The following is a 16,182-nucleotide window of genomic DNA, read 5'->3' as shown; positions in this document are numbered from 1 at the left end:
ATAGAGTTACACATGCACCTATAAGCGCAGCTGCAGATATACACCACAATTGCACACAAGTACAAAACATATATAATACATGTATTTGTGTGTATGTGTATATTTATGTGTTTAATATATATGTATATATATATGCATGCACATACACACATATATACGTATTGTTTGTGTGTGTATTGTGGTGTATATGTCTGCAGCTGTTCTTATATGAGCTTATGTAACTCTATAACTATAATTTAGTATATATAAAGATGCTCCTCACTAAATGTTGCGTCTTAATTCGATATATTAAGCAGTTATGATCAAAGACCTTTAATAAATTCAGGAAAAATGGCCTAAAACACAGCTATTATAAAATTGTTTTCTGTCGATGTTTTATTGTTTTTAAATGTCTTTCCAATTCATTCCACAGGAGGAGGAAAGTCTAATAAATCCTGATAACAATTCTTCCGATTTTGCTTGATCACTGTTCTAGATGTTCTAGAAATGGTTAATTTTACCTGAGCTGCTGAACATACGGTAGTGTTGACGTTCACTAAGAAATTAAATAAATGAATGAACAGACAAAAATGTTTTAGTGGCATTTCTTTATCTTCAATTATATTACTCTTGTTTTTCATTTTTCGTCAGAAACGTGCAATTGAGTTTTCGTGTTGTTTGTTACTAGTTACTACTGTCCCATCAGCAACTTCAGGTAATTTTCCTTTAAAAAATAAAATATATAAACGAACGGACAGAAATGCATTGGAGGAATTGCTTTGTCTCAAATTATAATTTTTTGTTTGTCATGTCCTTTTCATCTAAAACATAAAGTTAGGTTTTGATGTAGTTTATTACTGATATCCTATTATTCGAAGATTTGACTTCAGTGATTCTGATTTTATCACTCTGTAAATACTTCAAAACACAGCTGACGGTTTATAGTGCACAGTTACATTATTCTTTCCAATATCGTCAGAGCTGTACCAGCCAGCTGTAACAAAATACCACAGCTGTACCGAGTGTTGATGGTGGTGTAGTACACTATATCTTCTATTTTTATAGCAATGCCTTTCTGGGTTAAACGTGTGACATGAATTTGCGACTAAAATAACTGCGTCAATAAAATAAACATTGGCATCATCCTTCACCACTTTTACAAAATCATTGTCAATTGATATTTTCCTTTTCATTCCTAAATTAGTATTGAACGGTTTTTCCTTGTGACAATACTTAAAAGTAAATCGTTTGATGTAACATTTTTCTATGAAAATACTTTTACACTTTAAGTAGTGTTTATGGTGCATGGAAAACACTGAAAGAGGCTATATCCCTAAAATTAAAGTTAAGTTGCCATATGAATGACTGTTACGGCGTATCAAGTTTGCAGTTCCTGACCAATAACCTAACCTATGAAGTTGAATATGCAACCATTACAGCAATCGGACGAAAAGTGAATGGAAACCATTTTGACTGCTATACTAACTCATAAATGCTCAAGGCTGACACCGGTGAGCTCTTGAACAAACTCTTCGATAAAACTAGGAGAATAAAATCTTAAAGAGCCAAATACCGTTTCTATATATTCACAGGTGCAATGTAGTACTGATGCCTGGACCAGCAGCCTTTTAATTATCGTATTTATATAGAATCTTTTAAGCAGCCTTAAACTACAGGGATGATAAAACTGAACAAACGCTAAAGAGAATATTTGCAGTTAAAAAAATCCCATTCTGTTAATTGAATTTAACAAAAATATCGTTGCTTCCAAATCTATGTATATATTTTCACGCAAGTCGGGCGATGAATTGCCTGATTTATATTTTTTATAGAGTATATTAATCTCCACTTGATGCACCAATGTCACTAGACAATGTCTGACGTTTTCACTACGTGGCTTCAAATGATTTAGTTCAATGAGCTCCTACAACAGATGAATTTCTGAGGAGAAAATAAACACCAATTTTCCCTGGAACTTAAAAAAAAATAATTGCATCGATTTTAAGGCAAAATTTGATCTGAAGAGAACGGCATCGCACACTCATTGCTATATTTGACACAGAATATTTTCATAATTCGTTGAACTCAGTACAAGCAATAACTTTGGCATTACAAATCAAGCAAGGCATCAAACAATTCACACACACATCGGCGACGAGTTCTGGTGTTGGAGCGGAATTGTCAAGGCCAAAAGCTAGACATTTCTTGGAAGGCTGAAGACATTTTGGCTTTTAGAAAAAACTCTTAGTGTGGTCCAAGAAAAAATGTATATTTTCGTCTATCTATCACTCATATTTCACTGTTCATCAAAACTCACAAAGCATGAATTTTCTCGGAGTATGCTTGCAAAAATTTTAAATCGCTAAATGACAGGTATTTTGCGGAAAGTTTCAGATGGATGATGAACATTGAACATCTAACAGGCGGACTGTCGGCCATTTTGAAGTTGTTAACAGTATTTAAGCATATACACACTTATCAACTTCACAAAAAAAAATTAAAAAAACTACAACTGAGACATGACTACAGCGTTATCGCTTATACGGTGAGTAAGCCTACAAACTACTTTGTTGATGCTGTTGTTGTTGTTGTTGTTAGAAGGTTAGGAATAGTCTAAAAAGGTCTGAAAAAGGTGTTTCTCGTTGAGTTAAATATACAGGAATTTCAGGATAGGATATTATGATTCATTTATTAGAACGAAAACGTGAAAATTTTTTAAACAATACAGAAAAATTATTTCTATAAAATATATCGTATTTTTTTCATTTTCGTTAGTGAAACCACGGATATCTTTTCCCTAGATTTTAGCAAGTTTTAATTTACTTGATGTACTGAATTTAGAGGCTATATATCTGTTCAATTACTTTGTGTTTCCACTTATAACTGTGAATATATGAATGTGCATAAAATTAAAAAAACTACAACTGAGACATGACTACAGCGTTATCGCTTATACGGTGAGTAAGCCTACAAACTACTTTGTTGATGCTGTTGTTGTTGTTGTTGTTAGAAGGTTAGGAATAGTCTAAAAAGGTCTGAAAAAGGTGTTTCTCGTTGAGTTAAATATACAGGAATTTCAGGATAGGATATTATGATTCATTTATTAGAACGAAAACGTGAAAATTTTTTAAACAATACAGAAAAATTATTTCTATAAAATATATCGTATTTTTTTCATTTTCGTTAGTGAAACCACGGATATCTTTTCCCTAGATTTTAGCAAGTTTTAATTTACTTGATGTACTGAATTTAGAGGCTATATATCTGTTCAATTACTTTGTGTTTCCACTTATAACTGTGAATATATGAATGTGCATAATTTGTGTCCTTTTTATTTGATCCTTGTTGTTAGTTTGAGTAGTACTAATCATGAGTATTAATTACGAAGACCACTTCACGTTAAGTTAGGAATATAATGTTTGCAACTTATGCTACAGTGGAAAATCTTGCACGCGTCCCGAGTAAGCTGCAGGTCGGATCACGCCTTGTTTTTATTTAACTTTTAAAAACCTCTGAAAATAAAACGAGGTACCCGTTCCTTCTCAATAAGGGTGAAAAAAATGAGAGAAAATTTCAGCTCTACAATATTACGCTTTTTAATCGTCTTAATATTTATTATTGCACCAATATAATAGGCTTTCCGTCTGTCAGATCATAGCCATATTAATCAAGAATTCTTATAGTTCAAAGCACATTCTTCAAAATGAATTACAATTACAATGTTCTGCAAAATGAATTACAATGTTCCAAGAGGTGTGATGAGATAGTCAGTAAAGTCATAGAGCTTAGTATGGATTTTAATAAGTATAAGTTGGCGTACTATCACGATAAAGGCGCACTTACTGAAGCTTTATTCTGTTATAAGAAAAACCAGGAAACTCAAATATTAGTCCCATCCAATTAAATTTCTGTCAGTCATTGTAAATTGGTCCATGATACATCGATATTCATGTCATAAAAAAAAAAGTTTCCAAGGTTAAAAAAAAAATAAAAACTTTCATTTTATGTCTTCCCCCTATCCTCGAAAAAACCCGACTGCAACGAATGAAATCTAATATAACTGTCTTGTAGAAATCGTCACAAATTGCTATTCCTTTTACAAACAGGTCACAACATGCATGTATCTATCTATCTATTTACCTATCTATATAAATTCATATTTATATGTGTATACATATTTATTGATATGTATATATATATATATATATATATATATATATATATATATATATATATATATGTGTGTGTGTGTGTGTGTGTATGTGTGTGTGTGTTTGTGTGTGTGTGTGTGTGTAAATAAATTCTTCTGTTAAAACAGGATACGTCTTAATTATAAAAGGCCCATTAAAATACTATGGTTTAAAACTAAGGACTATATTTCGGTGGACTAACTTCCACTTGATAAGGGTGGAAGTTAGTCCACCGAAATATAGTCCTTAGTTTTAAACCAAAGTGTTTTAATGGGCCTCTTATAATACACACACACACACACACACACACACACACACACACACACACACACATATATATATATATATATATATATATATATATAATATATATATATATATATATATGTGTGTGTGTGTGTGCAGGCACGCTCATAAATATTCTGAAGACGTCGCCTCAGACCCTCAGACTTTTGTAAAAATCAAATCTCATGTAACATGGATGGATTTCTCCACCGTTTGTGATAGTAAGCTGAAAATTACACTGAATGTTTGAAGTAAAAAAATTTTACCTAACTACTTTCTCGAAGAATAAATTACTCGAGAAAATAATTTCTTTCTCTGGTGAAACTAACAGCATTGAACATTTGAAGCAATTAATTCAAAAAGACATTTATAAGAGAGACCTAATCATGAGTAGGGATTGTTATTGTTGTCATTACTATCATTATCTAAATTTTTAGTGTAATTGTTAAGCTGATGATGATGATGGCAGAAGTAGTATTACTATCCAAGTCCTTATTATTAAATTATTTAACCTAGATTAGTGTGTCAGGATATGGTCATTAAAATTCCTTAAAATAATAAGAGAAGTGAATGAGAGATTAGAAAAATTATGGAAAAAATGATTTTTTTCCCCACATGGCGTCTTCGTTGAATACCATCTATTCTACCTATGAAGCCTATTTGAATTCATTTATTTATAAGATACGAATATAAAATTGAAAAGAAGATAAAATCGAAGAGTGAAACAGCCAAACTAACAAACCCGACAGTCGGCTCTCCATCTCGTGCTATCAAAACTGCAACTATTTATTGCAATCGACTGCAATAAATTGAGCCCAGCTAACGCAGCTTCAAACAGAACCGCAGTGGAAATCGCGCATGTATCTGCCTATTTAGTAACCGAGGAAACATTTAAGAATTCCAGTCACCCGGCCCGGAAGGCAAATCTGGAAGCGTATCCAGGTAAGGTTCCAGCGCGAATCTCTTCACGCGTCGCGATCTTCCGTCCACGCTGGCGACCGCAGGACGGGGCCCGTTGCAGCGGAGTTTGGGATTTAACGATAAATAAAAGGCGATAATTCTACTCTTCACGTTAGGACGAGAAGGATCTTCATTTCGGTCTCTTATGATATGAAGCATAGAGGAAAGATACGTTACTAAGTATAAGAAAATAAAAGGCGATAATTCGTCATGCTCACAATTACCAGGAAATTGTACTCTCTCTCTCTCTCTCTCTCTCTCTCTCTCTCTCTCTCTCTCTCCTTTCAGCTTTAGCATAGGGGAAGTCTAAAATAAACTGTTAATGACTGAATACGGCGAACGAAAAGCGCAATCAAATGCGATTGAGAGGTTTCGTAGAAACCATTGAATTCATAAATAAAACATCCGTGTCTTTCAATATAACTGACTTGGCCTTCAGGGAATAAAGGTGACCTTCGGTCAAATCTCACAATTATGGCTTAGGTTGTTTTATTTATTTATGTCTATGTACTTAACTGAAAACAATGACAACTCATCTTTCTTTCTTCCAAATAAAACAAGTAAATATAACAACATACTGGAAAAGGTATTATAGTTTATTTAGTAATAACAAAGAACAGCATCGGAGATAACTACTGACACTATTTAAAAAATGGCCTTTGCGAATTGTAAAATTAAAAGTTTCCGTATATTCCGTGGCGGTTGTATTTTTGTCATTCTCTATATGCGGGTACTTTTATATTATAAACTTTCTATATTTCGAGACTTCATTGATTGCATTGTAAAACTGGAGGTGTTTACGAATCTTGTCTTTTATGATTCCTAGGTTTTACAATGATTCTATTTTGTATTTATCTGAAACTTACAATGGCTTCTTACTTCACTAATTTTCCTGTGATTGACACGTATTATTGGACTAATATTATTTGGATAGTAACTGACTGCCTGCATTTTGACACATTCAATGGCGGTCACTTTTGATTTGATTTTTACAACGATTGATTTCTAAAGCTTCTGACAAATAGGGATGACTGCCGTTTATAAATCGTGATAAGGAGACCTATAAATATCTGCATCCTTCCAGATGCAACTATTACTTATCACTGTGACAATGGATACTTTCTGGCAGCATGAAATTCTTTTACTGGTACGTCATATGAGATGTCATTTGCCTACGAATAATTCTTATAAAATGATAAATTACGCATATATTTCCTATGAGATGACCCTTTTGTACGGGCACTTATAAAATGACACTTTTATATGGGTATTGTTTGACACTTTTCTATTACATGTTTTAAGATGACACTTTTGTACGGGTGTATCTATTATGTAATTCTTGTATAACAACTCTCTCATAAGATTTTCTCATGAAATGATACTCTTACACGGGTACTTCTGGCGAGATATATTCATTTACTGGTATTTCATGTAACATAATATCACGAAGGAATTTATGTATCATAGTGGTAATCCTTAATCAATGCCACCTTTACACGGGTAAATTTGCAACATGACAACTTAATTAAAGTAATTCTTATGTGAGGACACTTTCATACAGTTTAGATTCATCATGAGATTGCTAAATAAGCGGCTATCCTTATTTAACCAACAAAATCAGTTAATAGCTGATAGAATCCATTTATAATGACCTACGTCATAACTTGCATTTTGCAGGGGACACTGTCCAAACAGCTGATTTTATAATTATTACTGCCATATAGAAACTGACTTCCCTGATTATCATTTATGACAATTGCCTTCGAATAGATGGTTCATAATTTCTAACAGTAAGAAGTTGCTTCCAGCTCAGCCTTGGATTTAAACATGTTTCAATGATAAGCCTTCATATGTGACTTATGTCAGTATGGTGTAATTTTATGCTTAGTCTATTAGGTGCTAATCTGACTGAGACAGTGGCTGGATGTGTTTGTTGCAGACAAACTTTTTTCTTGATCTCAGTCTAAGCGCTGAAACCTATAACATAAATGAAGTTTATCTGCTCAGTCTAAAATTTAAAAGCATTTAAGGTTAAGGAATTGCACATGTGGGTACAATCTATGAAAATACAACCATGTAGTACTAAGCATTCTATAGATTCCGGCTATCTATAAGTTCTATATAACAGTAATAATTATAAAATCAGCTGTTTGGACAGTGTCCCCTGCAAAAATGCAAGATATAACGTAGCTTTTAACTGATGTTATGTCCTAAATAAGGATAGCCGCTTATTTGACAATCCCGTGATGAATCTAAACATTATGAAAGTGCCCTAATAATTTTACCTCGGTTTATGCATTACACATCCATACAACGATAAGCCTTTATAGGTGGATGTTACCTATGATTTGTTACTTTTAACTCTAAGTTTTACAAATCTAGACAAGTGCAAACCTTGTATGGGTGTTGGCCATATCTGAGCTGCGACTTTCAGCTCATTTTAAGCTTTGAAACAGCATGCATTAATTAGCATTCTTTAAGCACGTTGCTGAATTGAAAAATAAAACATACAATGATCATCAACATTCATGCTTGCTGCTTCCAGTAAGTTGATCATTTCAGTTTAGTCTAAGCTTTGGAAAACCGTCCAAGGATAAGCCCTGTTTAGGTGGTTACCATCTAAAAGTTGACCCTTCCAGCTTGTGTATGGTTACCACTATAAGCATATTCTTTGAGAAACAGTACGACAATAATTCTTAAAATGTGGTTCTCGCCTGTACACTGATTCATTGCCAGGCCATGATAAGGCTTTTATATGTTAATGATAAGCCTTCTACTAGTCGCTGCAACAAGTAAGCTATTGTTTTTTGCTTAGTTTAAACTTATAAAACATCGTGAACCTTTCCTATGTGGATGTCACTCAAAGCTGATACTTGACACCTTAATCTACGCTTTGAAAAAAAAAAGAATGCAACAGTAACCACCAAAAGAATAACATTTTGAAACCTAATTACTCATTCTCCTTTCAGGTTAACCATAAAGTAATGCTCCATGATTAAGATTAATAATAATAAATCCACTTCCTAGGACAGGTACTAAAATTAACCTTAACCTTGGAGGAACTAATAAATCCAATTGGACAAACTGGAGTAAATTGTCGTTCACAAGGCTTTAGGGAAAGCAGCGCTGGCAAAATTACAATTATCAAATGCGCATACACCTATGAAATTGAAACAAAACCGAAATATACTGAATAAGTTATCTTGAGATATTCATTAATCTCTGAATGGCAACTAAGTCTACATAATCAGAGGTTACTAAGGAAGGAAAATCGAACATCTCTGCATCTTTTGTCATGAATAAATCATTCAATGTCTGTTCAAAGTCTCCCATGAAAGCAACTCCGTTCAAAGACGTCACAAGGATGCCAACGTTCTCCATGAACAGATGAAGGTAGGGAGAGGAGGGGAGGCTCTCCCCCAACCCCCCTCCGCCAATGCAACCCTTTTATTTCTTTTTTTATTATCAGTTTTTGTAGGTGGGATGAGGGTCTTATCAAATTCCTTTAAGAAAACCACTAATCAATATCTATCTGACCTTTTCCATCGGCCAATATCGAAAATATGAATAGGTTACCGATGACCTTTGATGACCTTTGTCAAAAACGGTCACTGGCGAAAAGCAAAATAAGAGAGATGATGATGATAATGATTCTAATCATCTATTATAATGGTGGCGAGTAGAACATTAAAATAACGGGTGAATTACATAGCTCGCCCGGTGAAAGGTTATATTTAGAACAAACAAAAATACAATTAGTGGCCGCAAATTACGCACTGAGGTCTACACTCCACATACGAATACACGTCCCATTACGTGCATGCGTGTACAATAACCCAAGACTCAGAGACCGCTGTCAAACCAATAATTTCATTTATTGTTGCTTGTATTTTCGGTGGGCCGCTGATAGACTTACAATGGAATACGCTCCCTTGATAGGGGCTGACATTTCACTCGCAGCGAAATACAAAATTTTTCTCTTTTTGTGAAAAGAACGAATATTAGTGAGTAGTATTTTTTTTTTTTTTTTTTTTTGCAGTTTTGAAAACTGAATTTTATAGTATAGTAACATCTCAACTCCAACTAGTTCTAGATTTATATGTTTTACAGTTTTTAAAATAATTCTTTAACACTAAACGATCTGACTAAAATAATGATATATATATAATTGATATAGTATATATATATATATATATATTATATATATATATATATATTAGAATAAGAAAAATGAAATGAATGTTTACATAAGTAAATGCTATTACCAAGGAAATTATCCTTTAACATTACTAAACAGATTTCATACTAATTCCGACTATGAATTAATTGTGGATACTGAGAAAAATATATGAATTAAAAAGACCAGGATGATATAATAGAATTTCATCTTGAATTCTTGATGATTGGTAAAATTATCTCTGCTGCTACAACATGAAGGTTCAGTTTTTAAAATTTTTTTACATAACTTTACTCACGCCATGATGTTATCGTTAGAATATCTTGTAATAAGTCTTTTATATATATATATATATATATATATTATATATATATATATATATATATATATATGTATATATATATATATATATATATATATATATATATCAAGGTTTTTTTGCAAAAAAAACCTTTATTTATACATAGCATCACGTTTTATATACTTCGTGATCAAGTTATTCATATCTATATATATATATTATATATATATATATATATATATATATATATATATATATATATATATATATATTCTCAAGTTCTAATAATTAATTTCATACCAGAGACATATAGGTACTTCTGGTGTTCCTTAATCGTTAAGTAACATGAAATACTGTCTGTACCAAGTATGTTCAGTCTGCATTGTTTGCCATTGTGTTCCGGATAATCTTAGACTAACTCAAGAAAATCTCGGAAATAAAATTCTTTCCAGCTAAAAGCGTGTTACCTCTTCGGAGTCTCCATGCTCTTCAAAATCTATTAAAAGAAAAAATGGGCTCATAAGCATGTACATTTCATAATGTCATTGTATCAATATTGAAAAGAAATAGAGAAAGGTAGGTCTGGGATTCAGCCAGACCTGCAATGTTGAAATGACGACTAGAATACTTCCATAGGCATTTCATCTTCCGAAAATATGACAGGTCTACGAATCTTTACCTCAGAATGTCTGTAAATATTTCACTCTCCCTCAGAATTGGCTGTTAATACCCTACGAAGTAGAGTAATTCCTCAGAATGCCTCGTTTCCTTTATTACGTCAAAATTATAGAGCTGAGTTTGTGCTCTGTGTGTGTCACGTGAAATAAAATTTCTAGTTGAGTGAAGTGTGCAGCGGTTCTCAAATTACTTTGTACCCCAAAGGTATTTATTGGATATATAAGGCGCTTGGTACAAAGTAATTCCTTTTGTTTCCTCATGCAGCTCTGTTTTAATGAGTATTTGAAAGCTTGGACATTACACACACACACACACACATATATATATATAAATTTTAATACGCACACATATATACATCTATACATACGGGACAGGTTTGCATGATTTACGTGTATTTGTGTACTATAGAGTAAAAATTAAATCACTGGACTTAAAAAGAATTATATAAACATTTCCTATAAGTACTCTGAATACTTGTTTGCGCTTGTGTTTATGCACACGCGCACACACACACACACACACACACACACACAACACACACACACACACACACATATATATATATATATATATATATATATATATATATATATATACATATATATAAACATATATACACACGACAAGTATGTATTATTTATGTACGGTTGTATCATAATAAATGAAATCGCAGGACTATTAAAAAGGTATAATATAGCATTTCCTGTAAACACTGGGAGTACTTGTTTATCCTTGTGTTTGTTTATGTAAGTATTTCTGAATAATAATTGTCATGATGAAGTGAACGATCATTTTCTCAAATACCTTCCTTCTTTCACTGAATCTTAATTAACTTTTGTTTTGAAATGGAATTTCTAGTCGTCCTTCGAATAACTAATTTTTAAAAAATTCCCTAAATATGAAAATGAATTACATTTCCGAAATCATATTTCTCCCATCACTCTCAAAAGTGATCAAACTTCAGCATCCTTAAACTTCAATTGTCCCCGTTTATTCTCTTCGATGATTCAACTCTCCCCCACCCACCCACCCCCAACTTCATTTCACCCCATTATGCCCCCTCTATCGATTCCCCTTTCCCCATTATACCCCAACCCCTTCCCCTTTTCTTTCCCATCTCCCCCTACCTCCTCCCCCTCCTTACCCGTCTGCTACCGTTGTCCAGGTCTATACTCGGTCTCTCTGTCGGTATCTTAAGTGACCCAACTGACCAGTCGGCGGTCTAAAAGACGCGCGCCTTTTTAAGATTTCGTGAGCCCCGACCGCTCCGAAATGCCGAGACGGCGCCGCCTACGTCGAGATGAAATGAAGAAGCCGCGTCTGTTGCCGTCAACGTTGCAAAGCCTCTCTGTCGGTGAATCCCGAAACAATCGTAAAAAGCTACAGAAAACAATGGGAACAAAGTCCGTCACCGGCGATTTCCTTGGAAAACGCGAGGCCGAAGCCAAGGCCGCCGTCGGGACGCGGATCTGCACATGGCTGGCGGGGTTAAACTTGATCCATGCAATGCTGATCAGCGAATGAGCGAGAAGCCAAAGAAAATTCGAAGGAACTTTTCGTCTCCTTACATAGTCCGCCGTCGCATAATCTGGAAATGGTGTGCGGTTGATTTGCCTCCGTCGTAGGGCACCGCTCTCTGGTAAAATAAGCTCCTTGAGCGATGAAAGTGGTCAGCAATGGGCCTATTTGTACTACGGTCAGTCATCATCCGATTCCTAAATTGCAAGTTCAGTTCGCTTCCGTTTCGAACGCACTGACGACGGCAAGAGCAGAGGCCTCGCCCGTAAGCGGAGTGGACGATACAATTAGGTCGCCGTGTATTAATTAGGTTCTTACAGTCCGATGATATAAGAAATACGTCGAGATCGGTTTCGCAGGTCGGGTTCTAAGGAGCCGGCCGAGGGGAAGGGGGAGAGGGCTTGGGGATGGAGGGCACGAAGCCTCTGGGCCACATATACCCCTTTGTCCCACCACCTCCTCCTCCCCGCGTCCCACCTGCCCTCCCTCTCCTACTCCACCTCCACCTTCATCATTGCAAAGGCAGTTGTCTGTTTTCCACAACGACGAGCGCTGACTTCGTCTGCTTGGGAGGTGAGTCATGACGACGACGTTTCTATTCCGCCCTACGAAGGACGGACGATCCGTGCTTGCACGCCAACGGCGGTGCGTTGGAGTTAGAAGGTGTATCCTTTCTGCGTCTGACAGGTGGTAGTTTGTGCGGGGACGCAAGATGGCATGGTCAACGCTAGCGATTGGGGGGAAAAAAACGCGCCGGGTTTTCAGGAGCGGTCGCAGCGGCGATTGCGATGCTGGAATGACCTGAAGTCGAATGCAGATTGTTTGTTTGTTTGCTCCTCGTTATCTGACTCGACCATCTTCGTTGTTGTTTTGATAAGTGTTTTTGTCCCCAGAGGAAAACGCCGGAGCCTCGGCCGTCCGTGTCTTCTTTCCTGAGGTCCCCAAAATTCGCTCGAAACAGATTCGCAGAAAACGCGCGCGGGAAAACTTGCGTGAGGTAAATGGTTTCTTTAATGAGTCTCAGTAAATCAGTAGTTACATCTGGAAAGGCTACTAATTTCAGTGAATTTGGATATATAATATATAAAATATTGATGAAACAATGAACAAAATGATGAATATTAATGTAACGAATATTCGTAACACTCATCAAAAATATACAAATACCCAAACACACAGAGACACATAATGATAAAGGGAGCGTATGTGTGTCTGTGAGCGTGTGCGAGCAAGCGTGTGTTTGTCAACAGAGGGAATAATTGAAACGCTGCAAGTGTGTGTTGTTGAATACCGAGATAAGTTTGTTCATAGGTAATCAAATATAACAATAAGTATATTCCTAGATGACAGTATGTATGTGGTTGTACAATAAATTTCTGTTTTCTCTTTCTTTCCATATATATATATATATATATATATATATATATATATATATATATATATATATATATTATATGCGCATGCGTGTATATGTCTAAGTTAATGAGGCATCGGCATTCTATATGATTCTATATGTACGCGATACACATACACATATATATCGAATCGATACATATTATGTATAAATACAGCTATCTATCTACCTATCTATCCATCGATATATATATATATATATATATATATATATATATATATATATGTGTGTATATATAAACGCCATATATTTGTTGTACTGTATATATATTTGGCATGCACATAAAATATATCTACAAATACAGATGCATATGTACTACATCAGTACACACCCACAGACACAAACAAATATATGAATATACATACGTATGTCAATAGTGTCTGCGAAGTCATCTATTTACAAGGAAATGAAGAGTGTTGCACTATTTCCGTTTATTTGAGAGAGAGAGAGAGAGAGAGAGAGAGAGAGAGAGAGAGAGAGAGAGAGAGAGAGAGAGTAAGGTGGTGGGGGAGGGGGACCGCTAATCTAATAACATAAAATAACAAACAGTAAGATAGTAAAATATTAATGGCTCGTTCCTTTATATGTATACACCAGTCAAAATATACAGAATAAAGATATTGCCAATCGTCTCTAATATAATTGAAGATAATTAACAATATATTTAAGAACAATCGAAGAGGTGATCCTATGCACTATTTCTCAGCTGATGAAATTGGTCCTTTTGAATTGAATATTCATCAATTGTTTTATTTTTTCCAGTCATCATTCCAAAATACTTGAAGGTTTATTAGGGACAAGAAAGACTTTACACAAAAAGAATGAATTCAAAGAAAAAACCAGCTTTTGGAACAGAACATTTATAAGAGATCATCTGAAAGGAAAAATATAAACTGAGCATTGGTTTGCTTATACTGATCTACTCCAAAATTCTCATAAATAAGCTTCTGGTAAAACACTCTACAGGAAGAACTTAAAATGGACATGAAGCATCTTACACTTTTTATAGGCATATATGAAGGCCTACAACCTCAAGACGGTTCATCTTCCTTTTGAGTCTTGCTTTACAAGGAGCTTATTTATAAGACAAAAACTGTGAGCTGTCATAATAGCAGATAAATCAAAGCTCAATCTATACTTACACATTCAGATGATTTATCTTGAATGTTAAATTTTTAAAGCTGGATATTTCATAGAAATCTTTAAACATATAAAGATATACATTTAAGCATATCTTTATAGGAAGTTCAACGTTACTAAAAGATAATGTTTCACATTGTAGCAACCATTGATTTTCATGAAGAAATGAAAGTTTAAATCACTGCAAAGGATTTGATCTTGTATTTAAGGAATTCCAGTTTTCTTTTACCCACAATGTTTATTGAGCGAGAATGTAAAACATAAAAAGACTTCAAAAATTCCCCTTTTTATTTTTGTTCACTTATCACTCTGAATTCATCTGCTTTGTTAAAATTTCATCATGAGATTTTAAGGAAAACAGATCATGTTTATATGTTCCCTCATTCACATTTTTATATACGTATATATACATATTTAAACACACACAAACGTGTATATATATATATATATATATATATATATATATATATATATATATACTTATATATATATACATATATATATATATATATATATATATATATATATATATATATATATATATATATACATATTATGTATTTAAAATAAAGTGTTATAACATTCATTTTCACTGTTATGTGCATTACCTTTTGATGTACGAATGGTGCAAATTCAAATGCTTATCTGGCACACAAAGTACATCACACAAAGTACATAGACCAAATAAATAGGTAATGCATTTTAAATGGTCATGTTTACCTCTAGAAACGTTAAGGGCACAGGCCAGCACCTCATTCTAAAATACCTCAGGTGAAAAGGTCATTGCATATATATATAATATATATATATAATTATAATATATATATATATATATATATATATATATATACATAAAACTGTCTGTATTGACACACATACACATATACTGATTATTCTAATATCTATATATACACACACACACACACACACACACACACACACATATATATATATATATATATATATATATATATATATATATATATAGTTATATATTATATATAACTGTGTGTATTACACACATATACATATTGTGATATATCTATATCTATATCAAATATATATATACATATATATATATATAATTATATTCTACTTAACTACTTTAATCATGATCATTTGCAAATCTGCTAGATTATAATACAAGTATATATATATATATATATATATATATATATATATATATATATATATATATATAGTATATAATCACTTAAGAAGACATAAATATACTGGGCATATGAACGCCTAAGCACTTGTAAAGAGAAAACGGTATGATCATTATGTTGCCACGAATACTCTTGAGGAATCAAGAATTCGTCGATCTAAGAGGGAAGCATTATTTTGACGTAAGAGTGACATATCACGCGCACACCCAAACTCAGTCACTCCCACACACTCCCACACACAACCACACAATATATTCAAACATGTTATTCTAATATGTTCGTACATTATATGCTATTTTTTGAAATTAAATATTGTGTATACTGTAAAAAAATAAAGGAATTAAATAAATAAACAAATATATATGATCATT

At 33.6% G+C, this 16,182-nt stretch overlaps 1 long non-coding RNA gene across 1 annotated transcript in view; it reads left to right on the top strand.

Moving 5' to 3' along the window:
* The first annotated feature begins 12,165 nt into the window (after positions 1–12,165).
* The window catches only part of LOC135225039 (uncharacterized), a 181,890-nt gene continuing 177,873 nt past the window's right edge, over positions 12,166–16,182 (top strand). The window contains exon 1 of the long non-coding RNA XR_010316891.1: positions 12,166–12,661. This is a non-coding gene — a long non-coding RNA (uncharacterized LOC135225039). The remainder of the gene's footprint in view (positions 12,662–16,182) is intronic.

This window comes from Macrobrachium nipponense, chromosome 12 (genome assembly GCF_015104395.2).
Source record: "Macrobrachium nipponense isolate FS-2020 chromosome 12, ASM1510439v2, whole genome shotgun sequence".
Classification (NCBI taxonomy): Eukaryota; Metazoa; Arthropoda; class Malacostraca; order Decapoda; family Palaemonidae; genus Macrobrachium; species Macrobrachium nipponense.
This window is presented reverse-complemented; position numbering and strand designations above follow the sequence as displayed.